At 36.3% G+C, this 18,415-nt stretch overlaps 2 long non-coding RNA genes across 3 annotated transcripts in view; one reads left to right on the top strand and one right to left on the bottom strand.

Moving 5' to 3' along the window:
* LOC140696009 (uncharacterized) overlaps positions 1-18,415 on the top strand; it is an 88,105-nt gene that overhangs the window by 65,008 nt on the left and 4,682 nt on the right. Inside the window, exon 3 of one of the 2 annotated variants that reach the window (XR_012071915.1) lies at positions 15,165-15,225. The exons of the other annotated variant lie outside the window; for it this stretch is intronic. This is a non-coding gene — a long non-coding RNA (uncharacterized lncRNA). The remainder of the gene's footprint in view (positions 1-15,164; positions 15,226-18,415) is intronic. 2 annotated transcript variants of the gene reach the window in all.
* The window catches only part of LOC140696010 (uncharacterized), a 42,975-nt gene continuing 35,075 nt past the window's right edge, over positions 10,516-18,415 (bottom strand). The window contains exon 3 of the long non-coding RNA XR_012071917.1: positions 10,516-11,085. This is a non-coding gene — a long non-coding RNA (uncharacterized lncRNA). The remainder of the gene's footprint in view (positions 11,086-18,415) is intronic.

Genomic DNA, 18,415 nt, shown 5'->3' with positions numbered 1-18,415 from the left:
TTTTGCTTCAGCTTTACTATTTCAGTTTTCTGCAGTTTGTTCAGTTAACCCGATGGTGTGTGTGATACGTGTTTGTATCAACAGAGTTCTACCCTATAATTTCTCACTATGTAAATAGATTTTTAGACATCTGTTAGTGACTGAGATATCAAACACCCATTCCTTACTGATAAAATAGGTGTCTGTATAATCATTTCCCTTCCTCCCCACAATCATCTCTAGTAGTGGTATTCGATTGTGATAGTCAACTTTTTTTTCCTGCTGAAATTTGGAATGTGGAGGTAGGTAGACCAAGGGTCCTCTATTTACTAAATGAGGCTTGGTCAGTAAGTTTGGGGACTGCTCCTCCCAGATCTTAACCACCCTGCAGTGTCTGCAGCTTATAGCTTCCTGTACACGTATTCTTTCCTTTGCCTCTTATCCCCCAAAGTTCTAGGAATGAGATATGAAATTCCAGCTTGTCAGTTTCAGTGTTGATACCATATATTTTGCAGTTTTTATAAAAGCTATGAATAGGTACTAGATTATACGGATAAACTAAAATTTGTTTTGATGTGTCGGGAGCAAAAATAGTGTAACTAAACTACTTTTGATGATAATTTATAAGACTTAATTGTTCCCTAGCACTGATGCTAAACGTGATTTTGAGAGTAATGTTTTAAACTTAGGGGAAAAATTATTTTTAGTACTTAAAAATTCAGAAAATAATGTAACAAATATTGTACCTACCACTCACAGTGAATGTTAACATTTTGTAATACTCCCTTCTCTATTTTTTTAAATTAAAATATTACTGATACAACTGAAGCCTCTCTTTTTATAGTCCTATTTCCCTCTTCCCCTAAAGGCAAGCATGCTTATGATTTTGATATTAATCTAACTTCTAGTTATATAAAGTCTAGTATGTATGTTTCTGTAGTACTATCCCATAAGTATGTACCTTTAACCTACAAGTTACATAAATACAGTTGTATGTTTATGTTTTTAAATTTACTTAAATGGCGCTATAATGTACACATCATTCTGTAACTTTTTCTTTCAGTATTACGTTTTTTGTAATTATTTACATATATAGATCTAGTTTATTTATTTCATGTAGTTCTTTCATTATATATATACATATATATATGCTTGTATATGTAATATACACAGCACATTTCATTTCTCCATTCACCTATTGATGGATGAATCAAAATGTACAGTATTCTGTAAGTTATCAGCATAGCTATTGTCTCCTGTGGGAAGTTTTTTCTGTTGCTCCCTTCTTCCCATCATTAAGTTGTGTTAAATGCCCTTCCTCTTCCTCCCTTGGCCACCCGCATCATAGATTCCATTATATATTGCTTTAAAATATCCCCCTTTGTCTTAGATTATAGGCTCCCTAAGACCATAGACCTGTAGTCTGTTCACAGTGTTCATGGTGCAGCCCCTAGTTCTGCACTGTGCATGGCATGTGGTTGGCATTTTGGGATAAACGGATGAATAAATGATTCTGTGTCTTGGAATAACCTATGTCAGTGATTTGCTGATGAAGCTTAAAATCAGGACCCCAAACTAAGCCCTCCTGAAGCCACTGTGTCCTACCTGCTAGACCTAGTGGTTCCCTCCATATGAGTAATAGTAGTCTTTTACCATTTGAGGTTACAGCAAATTAAGCTAATGGGTATAATAGTCTCAGTTTTAAGTTTGATAAACCTTTGCCACCTGGCACTACAGCATTATATATCTAATGTTAAATGGTATCTGCTTTTATTGTAAATTATACTCTGATTTTAAGTTAAATGAATCACAGTCATCTGATATTTCATCTGTACTACCAGGTGCTCTGCCACTTGAATAAATATGAGAACCACTGTGTTTACTACATAAAACTCTCCCACTCAAGTTGCCCACTACTCTCATTAATAATGCTTCTTTGAAAATATGTCTCAAAGTAGTCAACTTCCAAAAGTTAAAAACTTGTCTTGCAAGTTATATAGAGGCATTCCCTTCCCAGTAGCAAAACGTTATAAAATTGGAATTATTATTGTACATTCTGACTCCCTCAGCCCTGCCAACCTGGTGGTGGCAAGAGTTCCTTCAGACGCTTAGTGGGAAGGAGGCAGCTACAGGCACAGCCCAACCGTCACCTCCTGTTGTCATGGAGACTTGTGAAGTCAAGACTTTTCTTATGGACTGCCACCCTGTCCGTCATTCCTCCCCAGATGCTTGGAAGGCCCAAACTTTAAGACTTCCTCTGCAAACAGGGATAGAAAAAAGAAGTTAGTTATTCCTCCCCCACCACAATTAGAGTCTTCTGACCTCAACCCTGAGAGCAACACCCTTGGAAAGGCTGATGACCCAGCTGCTTGCCCACTTCCCAGTCCCCTTCTGCACTGACTCTCATTTCTTCACCCACAGAGGGAGGGGAAGGACAGGAGCATGAAGGGAGAATGTCAGCTCCAAGGGATTGTTCGGAACTCTTGTGGGGAGTATTGGACTTTCCAAGGTGCTTAAACAAGGCTTCAAGCCAATCTTCTAATCTTAGGAAGCAAGGTGACCCCAGTTAGCATATGGATTGCACACACCTTAGCTTCTTTATTTGTCACAATAACCCAGAAATGTAGATATTATTATCATCTGTGCTTACAGATAAGGAAACTAAATATTTAGTAATTTCTCCTAAATCACAAAGCTAATAATGGGTAGGGACTCCTACCCATTATATAATACAGCCTCCCTATGGACCCACATTTTAATTTGTTAGCAAGATGTTATTTGCCTACAAAGTACCCATATAGAAGTCGAGAGTGAACTGTTAAGAGGATATTAACCCATGGGAAAGGGTTGCAGAAAGAGTTGTCATTTTACATTTTATGGTTTATCTATTAATTCATTCAGTCAACATTTATTGAACATTTATTTTGTTCTAAACATTTGGTGAAAAAAAAGAAACGATTTCTACCACTGAGTGTTTCAATCCTGTCCTTACATAATTATGATTCAAACTTGTAGGTATCTCAGAAAAGGAACGTGCAAAGTATAAGGGAGTCAGGGGGGTAGATGACAGCTTCAGAGGTTTGTACATGTCTTAGAAGAGAACACATGTTAGCTTAATCTATGCAATTGTGTAGAATGGAGGAATCATGATGAAAGATCTGGTTCAGAAATCTTAATTCTTTATCTGATGTGACTTTTGGCAACTAACTTAATATTTATGAGTCTTAGTTTCCTCATGATGGAGACAAAAAAAAAATAGTCCTCACAGAGTAGATGGAAAGATTAAAAAGAGGCATGTGAAGTGATCATCATTCATGGTAAAAAAAGGGATTCATGAACAAAAAGGCCCTACTGAAAACCTTAGTGATGCTGCAAGCCCATGCTGGTTACTGCTGTCAATGGTACTGCTCCAGACCATAGGATATTGCTTTTTTAACTTACATATGCAAACAACTGATATTGAGACTCTTGTCCCAAATTTATCCCTAGATAAAAGGCTGAGGAGATGGATTCGTACCCTCTAGTCTGGAGGAGTTCTGTGCTGCTTTGGGGACCAGAAAATTGGCAGACAGGGCGGGAGGCAGAAGGTCGAGTAAAAAGACCCGAAACTCCAGGCATGTGATCTCTGTTTATCCACCCCCTTCCCCCAGAGACCTTTACACAGTCCTCCCAGTTTTATTTCTTTGCATCCTTTCTCAGGTCCAGACTAGTTTTCTAGTTTTTTTCCCTTAATAATTCCTCCAGCATTTTCCCCATTAATAACAATTCTATTAACACAATTTCTTTGAGTTGCATGATTTTGCTGAGTATGGACATGCCTATACTTGATTCAGCCAAGCTTACACAAAAATGTTCCCTAAGTCATCTCTACTTTGGGATCCAAGAGGACAGTGTCTCCTCTATGATCATCACCATTCTAAGTGCTATAAGTCTATTCACTCCTTTCATCCTGATGACATCCCTGTGAGGTAGGCACTATCATCATCCCCACTTTTACTACTGGGAAAACCAGAGCCCAAGAACACAAAGCATTGTGTCCAAAGTCAAGCCATTGGTAGTGGTAGAGCTGAGATTTGAACTCTGGCAATTTACTATGTGCTCTTAACCACCATGCTGTCCTGCACCTGTACAGAATATCCAGCCAATATCTACATACATGCTGTTTAAGCAAAGAAAGTAAATTCGATGTTGGCCCCAAATTAGTCTTCTGGTCTCTGGTTTGGTACCAGTGGTTTTAACATTATTAACTTTTTTTTTTGTTCTGATCTTTCAATTGATGCCTAGAGAGTTAAAGAGAAAAAAGATCATAAATAGGTCAATATGTGATTGGCTTGTTTTGATTACTCTGAAGCTCTCCATCTTCTAAGATGACACCTTGGCCTCAGTAATTTCCTGGCACAAGTTGAGGGCATTTACTCCCCCCAGTGACCTGAGAGAGAGAAAAAGAGAAACAGAGAGAGAGGGCAATAAGAACACAGATAGATTAAGTGGAGTAAAAGTTGGAGGAGGAAAAAAGTGATCAGGCTTTTTGAAGAGCTGAGTAGGTATAGAATTCATATGCCTTTTGACATGATTATTTTAAAGTTTAGCAACAGTAAAAATCTCAAAAAAGATTAAAAAATGGGTGTTAAGCAAATCAGAGGAAGTTACCAATGACGACCACTTTATCAGTGTTCCTTGGAGTCCCCTGTTCCTTGCTTGATCATTTAACTAATGTCATCTAATTTCTTTTCCAAATAGCCACCCTGAACACATTAACACTGATATCGGTCAGGCCCAGCTGATTCAATCACTGTTTATTATAGAGCAAGATGTTTTGTTAAGGTAACCGATAAGGAGATTTTTAAATATCATTTTAGTTAACTGCAAGAATAAGTGGTTTCAGGTATCATAGTTATTCAACATACACATTATCTTCTTAAATGGAATTTTGTCTTGGGGAACTTTTAAAATAAAATCTGTAGAGCTGGAATTATCCAATGGCAAGAGAATCCATTAAAGCAAAGAAATGGAAAAGCAAATCATGTTCTCTCAATATCTAGCTCAGTTAGGTTGCCAGTTATTGATTTAGTCTGGGATACAGTAACATTAAATCTCCCTCATTATACAAGTCCTGTATATCTTTCCAGCTTCTCTAGCTTTGCTTTAATTCCTGAGTCCAGAAAGAAGCACAACAAGCACAAACCATTTTAATGTGTTCTTGTGTCACTAGGAACACGTTTATACAGAATGGTCTCCCCAAGCATTATGATTTTGTTTAGTTTGGTAGGGAGTCCTTCAAATAATTAAAACATCCCCCATTTACCGTATATGGCTCCCTGACCTGAAAGCCATTCAATGTCATGTGCTTTTATTTGCAATTTCTTCTTTGGAACATTATCTCACTTTTCTGAAATTCTGACTGTGAATTATGCGTAATAACCTAGATTAGAGTGATTCCTTTAAGTTACCCAAGGTTTTGCTTTGGAAATACAGAATGTGGGGTCCTGCCTGAGACAGAGCTCCTGAGCTGAAATCTGCCTTTCAACAGTCTCTAAACAATTAGTAGGTACATTAAAGTTTGAGAAGCTTTGCACTAGGAAATGGCTGTAGAGGGTGATATCAGTGATGTAGAGGCAGTGCCACTGGACAGAGTAGCAGACTTTCTTCAACTTGCTAATGTGAAAATAAAAACATTTTTCTTAGGCAATGTATGTAGAAGTAAGTACCCCAAAAGTGTATTCTTCAGCTGTCACTGTGTTTATTTCTGGACAGAATGACATGACTGAAGGTGTTAAAGAGGGTGGAAGGATAAGGTAGTGGGTTAGTTTAACTGGAGGATGTTCAACCTGACCAAATGTGAGGATGACATCAAGTCCTGTCTTTAGCACCTGGATCCACTAGGTTTGGTCTCTGTCACTTTTATTCATCATTTTCTTAACTCCCACTGGCAACCCATGTATCACCAGACATGATTAGCTGTTAATTGTTTTGGCAAGATGCTTTATGTTACCAGTTTAATTGTTAGTATTATTGATCCAGGAACATTTTTTATTTCTTCTTGAAACATTTCTTTGTCATTCTGTACTCTTTCTTTGTCTAGATCATAATAACATAGAATCTGGTAAAGGAAAAAATACACGAACAATTCTGTTTTGTAAAAACAAACATATACTACCTGTGGACATTGACTTGAAAATATTCCAGAAAAATAGTTTAAATTGCTAGATTTATGATCATTAATATTCATAATCCTGTTTACTGGGATATAAAAATAATAATTACAGGGACTGTATTTTCTGGACCCCAAATTAGAACATCCATGACCAAGAACAAAATATGTAAAATTAGAATTATCCGATGAAATCTAATCAGTAGGTTAATTATTGTTCATAAATAGAATGATGATTCTAGAAAAATTTACAAACAGGCTTGTAGTGGAATTAAATGAAACTCATTATTTTAAAGTAACATCTCTGATCTTTTAGAAGATGCAGTATGTATAGTTGTGGCTTATATTTTTAAGACCTTTAGTTGAAATGCAATGTACCCAGAGAAAGATATATATTATCCTAAATATATCACTTGATACATTTTTGCAGAAGAAACATACTCATCAAGAAACAGAATAGAACCAGCACCACAAAGTCCCTTTTGTGCTCTCTTGTACTGCCTTTCAGTGACTATCCTGCCTTTTAATAGCATAATTTAGTTTTACCTGTATTTGTACTTCTGTGTAAATAGAATTATTTTTTCTTTCAACATTATTTTTGAGATGCACCCAAATTACTGTTTGTAGTTTTAGTTCATTCATTCTAATTACTGTATAGAATTCCACTCTGAGAATATACAACACTTCATTCATTCTAGTGTTGATGAGCATGTTGGCAGTTTCAGGTTTGGGATATTACATTCCATGCTGTTCTGAACATTCTAGTATGTATCTTTGGGTGAACACAGGTAGTTATTTGTAAATCTACCTGAGAAATGAAATTGCTGGATATACAGCGTTTTGCTTTAGTAGATTCTGCCAACTAAAATAGTTGTACCTATTTACACTCTGGTACATGAGATTAAATATTTCCACATCCTCTCCAGCATTTGTTGTCATCTAACTTACAGAAACTTTAGCCACTCTTTATGTAGAGTGATGTCACATTTAGATTTTGTTTTGTATTTTGATATGCGTTACATTTTAGCGAAGGTTCAAAGAGAACCTTTTGTTGAATCTTTGTGATAGGTGATCACAGCTCTCCTACTGCTATCCAAGTGCCATGGTTAAGTAGGATAAAATGAGGGCATGATTCAAGAGGTCCAAAATGTTTAATTGCTGAAAAATATCTACTTCCTAAGGTTTTGCTTGAAATTTCCATTTTTGACTTTCGCCCTTTAAGGGTCAAGCAGCTGTGGATCTCTTGCCTGAGCTTGAGAATTATGCAGCCTGTAGAAATTGCTTAACTAATAGTTGAATGCATTTAATTGGATTATCCCATCACCATGTTAATTACCTGATGGTGAGTGTGTCCTTCAAAATCAGAATACAGGATTTGATGGAAGTGTGTTAGTGAATGGAACCAGGCAAGTCGGAGAACGAGTAAGGCAGGGAAGTAAAGACATGTCAAGCACAAAGCACTACATGAACATGGCTCTTGGGGGAGCCAGGGGGCCGGCCGCCCGTTAAGGGGAACAGGGAGTGACCCAAGAGGGCATTATTGCTCTATAAATCTAGATTATACATAAATTAGTTTAGAGTTTTACCCACAATTGGCCCTGACTGCAGTGGACAGGTGCAGATTCTTTTGTATAAAGAGAAAATAGACTTACAGTCCTAGACAGCAAATGTTCATCAACTTCAAATTACACCTCAAATGCTGCTGGTGTCTGGACCACTGATGGATGAGCTAGGTTTTTCCAGGTCTAATGCTGAGTAATGCAAATTAGATTCTCCTGAGTTATGCCTAGTGCAGCTGGAGGGCACAAAGTAGTTGCCAGGGATGTATCTCCACGCCAAATTTTTGCCAGTGTTGTTAATAGTATCGTACCCTGTACATGTGCAAGCACTCTTAGTTTTATTAATGACAATACTATGCTTCTGCCCTTTCTTTCACCTTTTAATTTTTGAATGGGGAATAACTTTGGTTTCATCCTGACTCTTCACAAAGCAAATGCTGAACTGAGAGGCATTCAGTCAATTCTCACCTTGCATGCGGTGAGTGGAATCTGCTGAGATAAATCTCAGCAGTGCTGTCCCAGGTGGGTTTGTATGCTATGGGGAATAGATGATGTGAAGGAGAGAGGGAAATGCCTGGAGGAATTGTGGGCAGGAATTACATTTCTAGTTTTTTTAGGCTTTGTGACTGGCCATCTATTCAGCTCAGCCCTTGTCTTCTGATCCCGTAACAAACAGTCTGTCACTTTTTTTCTGGGAGTTGTGAGAAGTGATCAGACAAGATTCATGCTAATCACTGGTTATGAGTGAGAATATAATGGAAAGATGACAGTTCTTCTCCCTTATACACTAAGAGCAGAGAGAAAGTGGAGATGGCTCTGGATTGAGCTGCTCTCACACTGCGAAGATATTAGTTTGCAAGTTATGTAAGTAAAGCCAGTGTTAAAAATATGTGGTAGATTTTGATAGCTCTGATAGATTTCTTTTTTAATACATTTTTATTGAAGTATAGTCAGTTTACAGTGTGGTGTCAATTTCTGTGGTGACAATACTTTAGTCACATAGGAACATACATGCATTCATTCTCATATTTTTTTTCACCATAGGTTACTACAAGATATTGAATATAGTTCCCTGTTCTATACTATAAACTTGTTGTTTATCTATTTTATATGTATTAGTATCTGTAAATCTCGAACTCCCAATTTATCCCTTCCCACCTACTTCCCGCCCTGGTAACCATAAGATTGTTTTTTGTGTCTGTGAATCTGTTTCTGTTTTGTAAATAAGTTTGTCTTTTTTTTTCTGATAGATTTCTTAAGCCCCCTTACCATGGTGCCTCAAAAACTATGAACCACATTAGTTCAATCCGTTTGGAGTCTTTGGAGGAAATATGGGATTACTGTCAAACAGCATATTAAAACATGATACTATTACAAAGATATAAACAATTTGCTCCTTCAAATCATATCCTACATACTTTATTTAGGTTTCTGTTACAATATTAGAAGGATATTGTTTTGCCAAAAAATTTTCAGCAATCTGTCATATACAATTCATAGGAAAGAATGCTCTAGTAGGAACCTCAGGTGAAACCCAGGGTACCAAGACGTGCGAACCACTAGAGGGCAATATTGGCCATACACTTAGGGGCTCTAATTCTCCTGCAGAGAGCAGCGTAGCTATAGAATGGATGGCTATACGTACAGATTTTTGTTGAAACCCAGTGTGTGCTGGAATGCTGGGTTCTGTGGTGTCCATGGACATGACTGAGACCTTACTCTCAGTTTTGAGGAGAAGATGTTCAAAAATGAGAGCTTATAATCTGACTGATTATGACTGAAGTGTAAACGGTATTTTATTTTTATTGAAGTAGTTGATTTAGAGTATTATGTTAATTTCAGTTGATGTTAACAGTATTTTAAATTGTTTCTAGATAATCAATTGATAGGTGAGGTTGTAGGGGAGAAAAAATAATTTTCCTTCTGCCTTTATAGGTTCTTGGCTGACATCCTCCCAATTAGAAAAGATAAGAAAAATAAGAAGTTTAATAACATGTATATCCCCTAAATACACAGAAGATACCCAGGAAAACTGAGTAACTCCCCTAAGGCCCAAGCCACTACCTTAAATCCTTAAATTTAGCCTTTTCAAACTAAAGAAAGAGGAAAGATGGTGGGTGGTAGGAGAACCATTTCTGGGAGGTTATCAGTCAAATCAGAGTAATGAGGGTCTGATCCTTACACAGATTTAAGTCTCTACCTTCTCTGTTGATAAGAGTTGTGAGAGGTTTATTCATCCCTGTCTTCCTGGTACAGAGAGGGAAACACTCTTACAAATGGAGACTTCCTTTATCAATGTCTCTTACAAAGGGGTAACTTCTACTCAGCTGTCAGAGCTCTTCCTGTTTCTGATGTTTCTTAAAAATAATCAGCCTGAAATAATCTTCATGCCAAAGAGGCATATTCTACTCCCTTTTAATGTATCAGTTTGATGTAGACAGCATTTAAAAGAGGTACAAATACTGCTACTTAAAACTGTGCAAAGCATAAATGGAATTAATTCTGAAGTCTGTCTTGCATAAATGAGGATTGGAGGACAGAGGAAGCTATCTCCATTTTGTCTTGACTGTAGCATACTATAATTTAAATAGCTTGCTAGGTTTTTAGTAAGTTAGTAATTTTTCTTCTTCTCTTGTAGGTAGACTACCTATTTTCTCTTAGTAGGACTCATAATTTTCACTAAATTTACTGGTGAAAAGGTGAGAATAATGTCTTATTGAATTATTTGTCATCTGTCTCTAAGGTTAAAAATTATTTTTAATTCAAATGAAATATTAGCTTAACTAGTTACTTCATAAATTAAATGAGCACTGAAGTCACTCAGCATAAATCTATCATTTTACTACTTTATTGACTTTGCCCATTAGCATAAAAAGGTATCACAGGAATATCAGTTAATATTTATTAAGCACCTTCTAGATACTTGTGAACAATCCCATCAAGTGCAAGTTCTTAATTTTTAACAAATATCAGACACAGTCTTGGTGCATTAACGTGATGTCAAAAATCTGACTATTTTAGATTAAGACAGCATTTGGTTTGCAAGTTTCTTAGACATCAAAGATTTTTTAAAAATGTAGCACCATTAAAACTGAAAGCTTTTCAGTCAATGTTGATTAAACTAAACTCAGTTTGGAGAATAGGAAATGAAGAAACGAGACCAGAGCAAATAAAAAAAGTCTCAATTAGCGACATTACAGTTGTGACATGTGGACAAAAGCCAGATTTAGCAGATGCTATCATCAATTCATTTTTAGTCATGTTTGCAACATGGCAACTGGCTCCAGAGACAGAAGATCTTCTGGAAGTGGTGCATCCTGGGACACTGTTTTTTGTTTACTCCACAAATGATCATCAGTCGTAACGATGCAGTGATATTGGTACTCGCATCAGGAACTGTCAAAGTAGAAATCAAGGGAGACCAAAGCATTAGCACATGCTATTCACTTTTTTTAAAAAATCATAAATAGTACTGAAAGTCCTTTCCTTAAACTTCCTAGATATTCCCCAAAGGAAAATAAACTCTCCCCCTCCCACAAAAATCTACAGCATTTAAAATATATCAGCAACTTATTTATGACACACATACCTTAAGTAGCTCAAGAGACCTGAATTCCATCAAGTAAAGAGATAGGCACATATTACATGGCTCCTTTATTTAATTACAAGATACAAAAGCCCATTAACAGAATGGCCTGTTGGCCTGGAGAGAGGATGCTGGCCTGCCATGTGGTGGACCTGCAGCTTTCTCTGCTGCTCTGGCTTGCCAAGCTGGTGGGGGCTTGAGAGCAGGCATGTGCACACAGTCAACCTGGAGAAGAAATGTATAATGATGCTGAACTATGACCACCTCGTTGTTTTCACATTAGGGATATATACAAATGAAATTCCTGCAAAATATGACTATAAAAGTCATTTTGTAAATATTTTATTTGGAGAGTTTGAATTAAATATTGTTGGGAAAAAGTATGAAATTATAATATAAATTTATAATCTAGTTTGGTTCTGCTACCAGCTGTGTGATGGGGGTATGGGTAGGAGTGGAGAAATCATTTTAAATCACTTACAATGCCTGGTTTTCCCACTTGTAGTGGTGATAACTGGCCTGACCTAACCATAGGAAGTTTACATGGATCAAGGGAGATTATGTATGTGACCAATACCATGTAAATTGAAAAGCAGAGGTCCTTAATTCTGGCATCCATACCTGATCTGGGGGCTTTCTTGAAATTATATTCAGAATTGAGTGTGAATGTCCTTATATACATTTTTCTGGAGAGCTTACATCTACTTCTCCAAAAGTTTTGGGTCCCAAAATAGATTGAAAAGAGAGCTACTGTTGTAAAATAGGAAATATATATGTTATCTTATTTTCAGTATTATTCCATTAAATGATTCATTTTAATTGTGTTTGATCTGTTATTTCAGAGTTTCAGGATGGCGATTCTAATTTCCTTGCTGACAATTTCTACCCCAGCTTAGACATAGCATCCCTTTCATACGAAAGGAATATATAAATCAATGCTATTGATGTAAGATTATCATACTTCTCGGGTTGAGGAATTTTTCAACGTAATTTTAAGAGCCTATAATACCAAACATCCACTGGAAGAAGGAAGAAATGCTTGGAAGGAGGAGGAAGTGCCTAAGACCATGGAGTAGTCCTTCTCCAAGAAGAGCCGTTCAGAAGAGAGAGGGAGGTCCCATTGGCTGGATTACTATAAGCTTTCTTTTATTCTCCAGTCCAATCCAGTTTTACTTAAAACAGAACAAAACAAAAACTATTATTTTAAAAAATTATAACTTTTTACCTGTTTGTAGAAAATTTTCAGATAATACAGACTGGCAAGGAGTGAAAAATCCTTCTTTATCACCCAACTATTGACTCCTCAATGGTAACTACTATTAAATGTAAAAGAATTAATAACATTCTCAAATAATAACCTACAGTAACTTCGGTTTTTGAACTATTTGTTCAACTAGAATTTATGGAGTCCTGACTCTGCATCTGACTCCTCAGGGATAGAAAAAGCAAACAAGAGGGGTTAACTTCTGCCATCATGGAGTTAACAATTAAGTAGAGGGCATAGAGAAGCAAGTCTGTGTGCTGAGCATTGTATTAGACAATGGGAAATTACAGGGAGATGATGGGAGGAGGAGAAGTAGATCTAAGCTGAGATTTGGAGTAGGAATCAGTTGGCCAATTGGTGAGGGTTTGGAGTCATCATGTTTTTCTATGGTATGTGTGTAAAAAAGTCACTTACTCACATAATCATTTATAGCTAATCTTGTTTTGGAGTCTTTCTGTAAATGTCTTATCTGCTCCATTAAATCATTGGCTGCACTGATGGTTGTTTTATAAAATTGTTTCCACCTACACAGCATCCAAATTCTACTCATCTTCAGTGGCACCAATCATGGTACCAACTCACCTATCAAAGCTGCCTAATCATTCAAATCCACATCCATCTGTAAAACGTGTAAAACAGAATTGAATTAGATATGGTCATAAAATTATGCTCTGTTTCATCTGTACAAGTTTCAAACATATTAGATGCAAGAAACATGTGTTCTTTTGTATCCTCTAGCATGGTATTATTCAGTATTTTTTACTGCAACCCACTGAAAAAATAAATTTTCCTTTGGGATCCAGTATGTGCATATATAATGCACTCTGATGTTTCCTATTTTATGCTATTCTTACATCATTTTCTTTAAAAAGAAATGCTAGTTGTGACCCACCAAATGGATTTTGTGACCTTAAATTGATTTCCTTATGGGTCTCAACCACAATTTGAAAAATACTTTTCTAGCATTTATAGTACAATGTTGGGCACAGATTTAGGGGTCAATTAAAAAATAAACCCACTTGCTAATTGATCTGTTTAATCAAAGTGTTACTTTCAGCAACACAGGAGGAAAGGCCTTTGAACTCACAACTTATATTACCTGATATGTAAAGAAGATAGAAAAATTAAAGGGGCCAGAACCATTCTTCCAGAATTGTGATTTTATTTGGTCTAAGGTGTAACTCTTTTTATCCCTGGCATGAAATAAAAACAAGGAGCAGGATGGAGAAGTGAGGTAGCTGTCCTGTGGTCCTCAGTCACATCTTCACAGCAGCATTTCTTTAGTGTTGCTTGAAGTGTTTTGATGGAAAACAAAGTCAAATGTAGATGATTTGGGGATTAGCTGTCATTCTGAATTCTGCACATTTATTCCATTTTACTTTATGAGTTTACATAACAATATCTGGAGCTTGGGGAACACACAGAAAGTGATCACTTCTACAGGGACGGGGGATGAGTGCAAAAGCAACAGAACAAGATAGGTGGGTGATTGGGGAAGATTTCACAGAGTAAGCAAGGAAGGAACCTTGAAGAATGATTGGGACGTTGTTCCCGAGGAAAGGGAGGCAAGGCACTGTAGAGAGACCAGCACTGCAAAGTCACAATAATCAGGTAATGGCAGGAGGATTAGATGCTGTGACTGATAGAACAGGAGCCAAAAAAGGGCATGATCAGAGATAATGTCTTACACAATTAGCTGAATGGTGATGACAGAAAAAAGGAACTCACGATGAGGAGAGCTCAGAGTTTTGGGGAGGAAAATAAATATTGCATTTGGCTTTAGACATGCCAATGTCAGAGTTCATTTAAAGTAAACCATTTGGGGAAAAATTACAAAATCAGTGGAAAATTGAATACAATGAAAATTATGTAAAATTTTGCTACTGTAAATTGTTTTATATACTGTCTCATGGAATTACTTATGAAACTAATTCAGGTTGGCTGGAGTAAGACTACTGTCATAGGTATTAATTAAAAATTGGCTCCAGGAATGGAAGTATCAGCAAAGATAAATGAATGTATTAGATATAGGAGGTTATCTAAAGGTGTGGTGGGTGCAAAGACTAGTCTTGTTTAACAACGTTATTAATGAGCTAGAAGACGAATTAGTAGATGATACATAAGAAAGATTAGAAGAATAACACAAATGGATGGATGAGAATAAACTTAAATTATATTTGGAAGATGATTATATTTGTGGATAGTTAATAAAAAACACAAATATTCAATGCTGGGGGGGAATATCTCGAAAGTTACAAAGACAAAAGAGGTATAGGGTGTAAATAGATAGCACAGTAAACTTAATTTACAGTAAGAAAAACAAAACCAAGATTAATACTTTATAAAGAGGTAATTTTTCCAAAACGGTGCAGTAATATCTTTCTTCCACATAGCCTTTGGGGGACTTATAGTCCACGTAATGCAGAAGATTAGTAATAATTGGTGAGGGTTATGGATTAACAGGTGACAAAAAAAAATCTGATCAGCCAGGCTGATTAATAATTTTCATGTCTTTTAAAACTCATATAAAAGGCACGATTTCATATCATAACTGAGCAGCTCTGAAATGAAAAATAAAATTGAAATTTGAGAACTATAGCTCTTGCTTCTCTTCTCACATTTTAGGCATTTTAGAGAGCTGTATGCACCCAATGAAATGTTGCTAAAGCTGTGGGCTGTGATGAAAGTAAGTTTTTCTCTCTGAAAATATACAAGAGGAATTCTTTAAGGAAACCTGTTTCATTTAAAATTAGTCTTGGGGTATAAACTAAATGGATAACCTCTTTTCCATCTTTGCTCTGTTCTTTTTATGAATGTCTTTTCCTGATTACAAAGTAACATTTACTGTAAAAAAAAGATAAAATAAAAAAGCACAAACAAATAATTTAAATTACTCATAATAATATCGTCATTTAAGGCTACCCAGAGCTAACTTTTTAGTCTTTATTCTTCTAATCTCTTTTTTATACCCATAAAATTGGGAACACATTGCAAATATTGTTTTGTAAGGTTTTTCATTTAATGATAAATGATGAAGAGTTCCCATGCTTTTAAATTATGTCCTATAAAATGACTTTGGTGACTGCACAGTATTCCATCACATGACTGCACCATATTTTATTTATTAGCATTTTGTTTTGATATAAGTTGCTTATAATTTTTAGCTGTACAAATAACAGTGATGAACATCCTTGCACATAAACTTTGTTCATGTGATTTATTATAATCTAAAGGTTATAAGTGGAATATAAGTTCCTAGGAGTGGAACTGCTGAGTCAGAGTATTAATGCTTTTTTATAGCATGAAAAGATATTAACAATATTCCTTCCATAAAAGCTGCACAAGGGCATGAAGTGCCTTTTTAACTTCCTCCCTTCGCTGGATGGCTACACAGCGAGATGTTTACACACAACAAAATAATATTGTCTTAGATGTATTTAGTGTTCTCCTTTTCCAAAGTGTTTTCTAATTTGGCTTTAACAAAAACTTACACAAAGTATATCATCATCATGGCTAATCTCCAAAGGCTAGCTAATGTTTTCACAGAGAAGAACATTGCTTAACTAAAAGAAATTTCTATGTATGACATATCTAAAAACAATGTAAGAATCCGAGCCAGGGCCACGTAGTCACAGTGTTGCAAATTGAGATAGAAATGAGGCCTGGGAATGTTAAGGCCTGGCAGAGAAATCAAGGGTCTGGTCTAGGAAGAGATGGATTGGTCAGACCTTCAGCACATACCTGGCAAAGGTCTAGGTGATGCAGGGATACATAACACAGTGGTTAAGCAGAAATCAGAATATACTTGCAGGGGAAACACAGTGACCTTGAATTTCTATAAACCTAATTTGTCTCATCTATGAAATGGGCATCATAATAGCAATAATAAAATAAGCCCCAAATATCCCCTTGAGGATTAAATGAGATAATGTTTTTGAGACATTTTGTACATTTTGTACATTTTTAATCAGTATAGGAAGGTTAGTTATTATTGGGTTGAAGGGAAATGCAATGCGGTGACGATCAGGTAAACAATCCAGGATGTCAGAAGTTAGAAGATACACGGTATTTAAAAAGGGCTTCGGAAGGGCAACAGGAGCTCACAGGTGGTGGTTTCTACATTTTAATTTTTTAACTCTTTAGTTTTTGTATTTAACATCTGTAAAATTGATTATTTTCTGATTATGGAAGTACTACATGTCGACTACTAGCACAAAGGAGAAAATTGAAATGACTGTCTTTTTCACCAGCCAGTGCTAAGCCTGTTAAATACTTGGCTCAAATTCCAGTTCTGCTACTTACTAGCAGTGTGGCCTTGGATAAATTGCTTAGCTGCATTTTCCTTATCAGTAAAAGGGAAATACTACTGTTACTACTACTACTACTACTAATAGTTCATATTTATCATATACTTATCATTGCCAGTCCTACAATCAGTGCTTCATACACATTAATTCCTCTCATACTTCCATCAGCCCTATGAAGTAGACCTAAATTATCCCCATTTTACAGATAAGCCAGGCTTAGAAAGTTTCAGTAACTTGCCCCAAGTTATATAGCCAGTAGGATCATTAGTAAATAAAGTGGGAATACACTTATTTGATGTCAACAATCATGTGCAACCAACATGTGTGAATTGGACACAAGTATGGAAGGAAATACATAATAACCATTTGGTGATCATAGCTAAGAAAAATTTTAGGAAGTACAGAGGGAGTAGACTTAAGAAAATACAGTCTGTAAACAATGCCAGAGCCTTTCCAATGATCCAAAGTGTGATTAGCAAATTCATTATGTGTGTCTCCCTCCTACACACACGGTAAAAGTCACTAATTGAAAGCAATACAGTTTTCCAGGGATTTACAGTTCAAGAACTTTCCTCAACACAGTGATCAGAATCAAAGCATGCAATAAAACTCATTTGCTTTTCTGATGAAAATACTGTACACTGTAGCACTACTTATTAGGACAAAGGTTGGCAAACGTTTTCTGTAACGGGCAAGATCATGGGTCTGAACAGGGTTGTATTTGGGTCTCTACTTCTTCTCATGTTATGAATTGACTCTTCCACCAAGCTTATCTATTCTACTGTGTTTCTTATAGACACTATCTCGTGTTTTCTGTCTTGTAGATGACATTCTTCCTTTCTTTCTACAGCTGATATTTGTCAAGGAGGGTTTCCTATTTTCATATTCCTACAATGGCTTCTTTGTGATTCTCGGGGTGGGGAGGGATTTATTGCAGTTTCACACCTATGTATTTCTCTGGAATCTGGACTGTTTTTAAGTCTGAGGCTGGTGCACCACTAGCAGAGCCTGCCCGGTTATTCCACCTACCCTTTTCTTCAGAGTCTTCCTCTAGCACCTGCTTGAAAGAAACCACCTGATTCCCAGTGGGTGGTTTAATTAGATCCAGGCTAATTTGGAAAAAGCACAGCATTAGGAATTGAGACATGATTTCTAGGACCAAGTTTGTCACGAATAATTTGTATGACCTCAGGCAAGTCACAATTTCTCTAGGCCAGTTTCCTTATCCATATAATAAGGGGTTTGGTCTAGATTGATGGTTTCCAAACCAAAATCCTGTAGCACATGGGTCCTCTACCTGTGTGACTAAAGCTTTCGGACACTGAAATGGGGTAATGGCCTGGCTTTTCCCAATTCTCAGAAAAAAACCCAAAAAACCCAATAACTGAATAGACTTTTTTCCTCAATTTAAAAGTCTTTACCTCTAATTTTTTCTTATATCTTTTTTTCCTTTTATGACTAGTTGGACTAGCAGATGAAAAACACATATGAGCAAGAAGTGACTAATTCTCATTTGAAATATTTGGAAACAACTGATTTTTTCAATTTTGAAGGTGTGTGCTCATGCTA

The sequence above is a fragment of the Vicugna pacos genome, chromosome 4 (assembly GCF_048564905.1).
Source record: "Vicugna pacos chromosome 4, VicPac4, whole genome shotgun sequence".
Taxonomy (NCBI): domain Eukaryota; kingdom Metazoa; phylum Chordata; class Mammalia; order Artiodactyla; family Camelidae; genus Vicugna; species Vicugna pacos.
The sequence above is the reverse complement of the archived record's forward strand: the minus strand, read 5'-3'. Positions and strand labels throughout refer to the sequence as shown.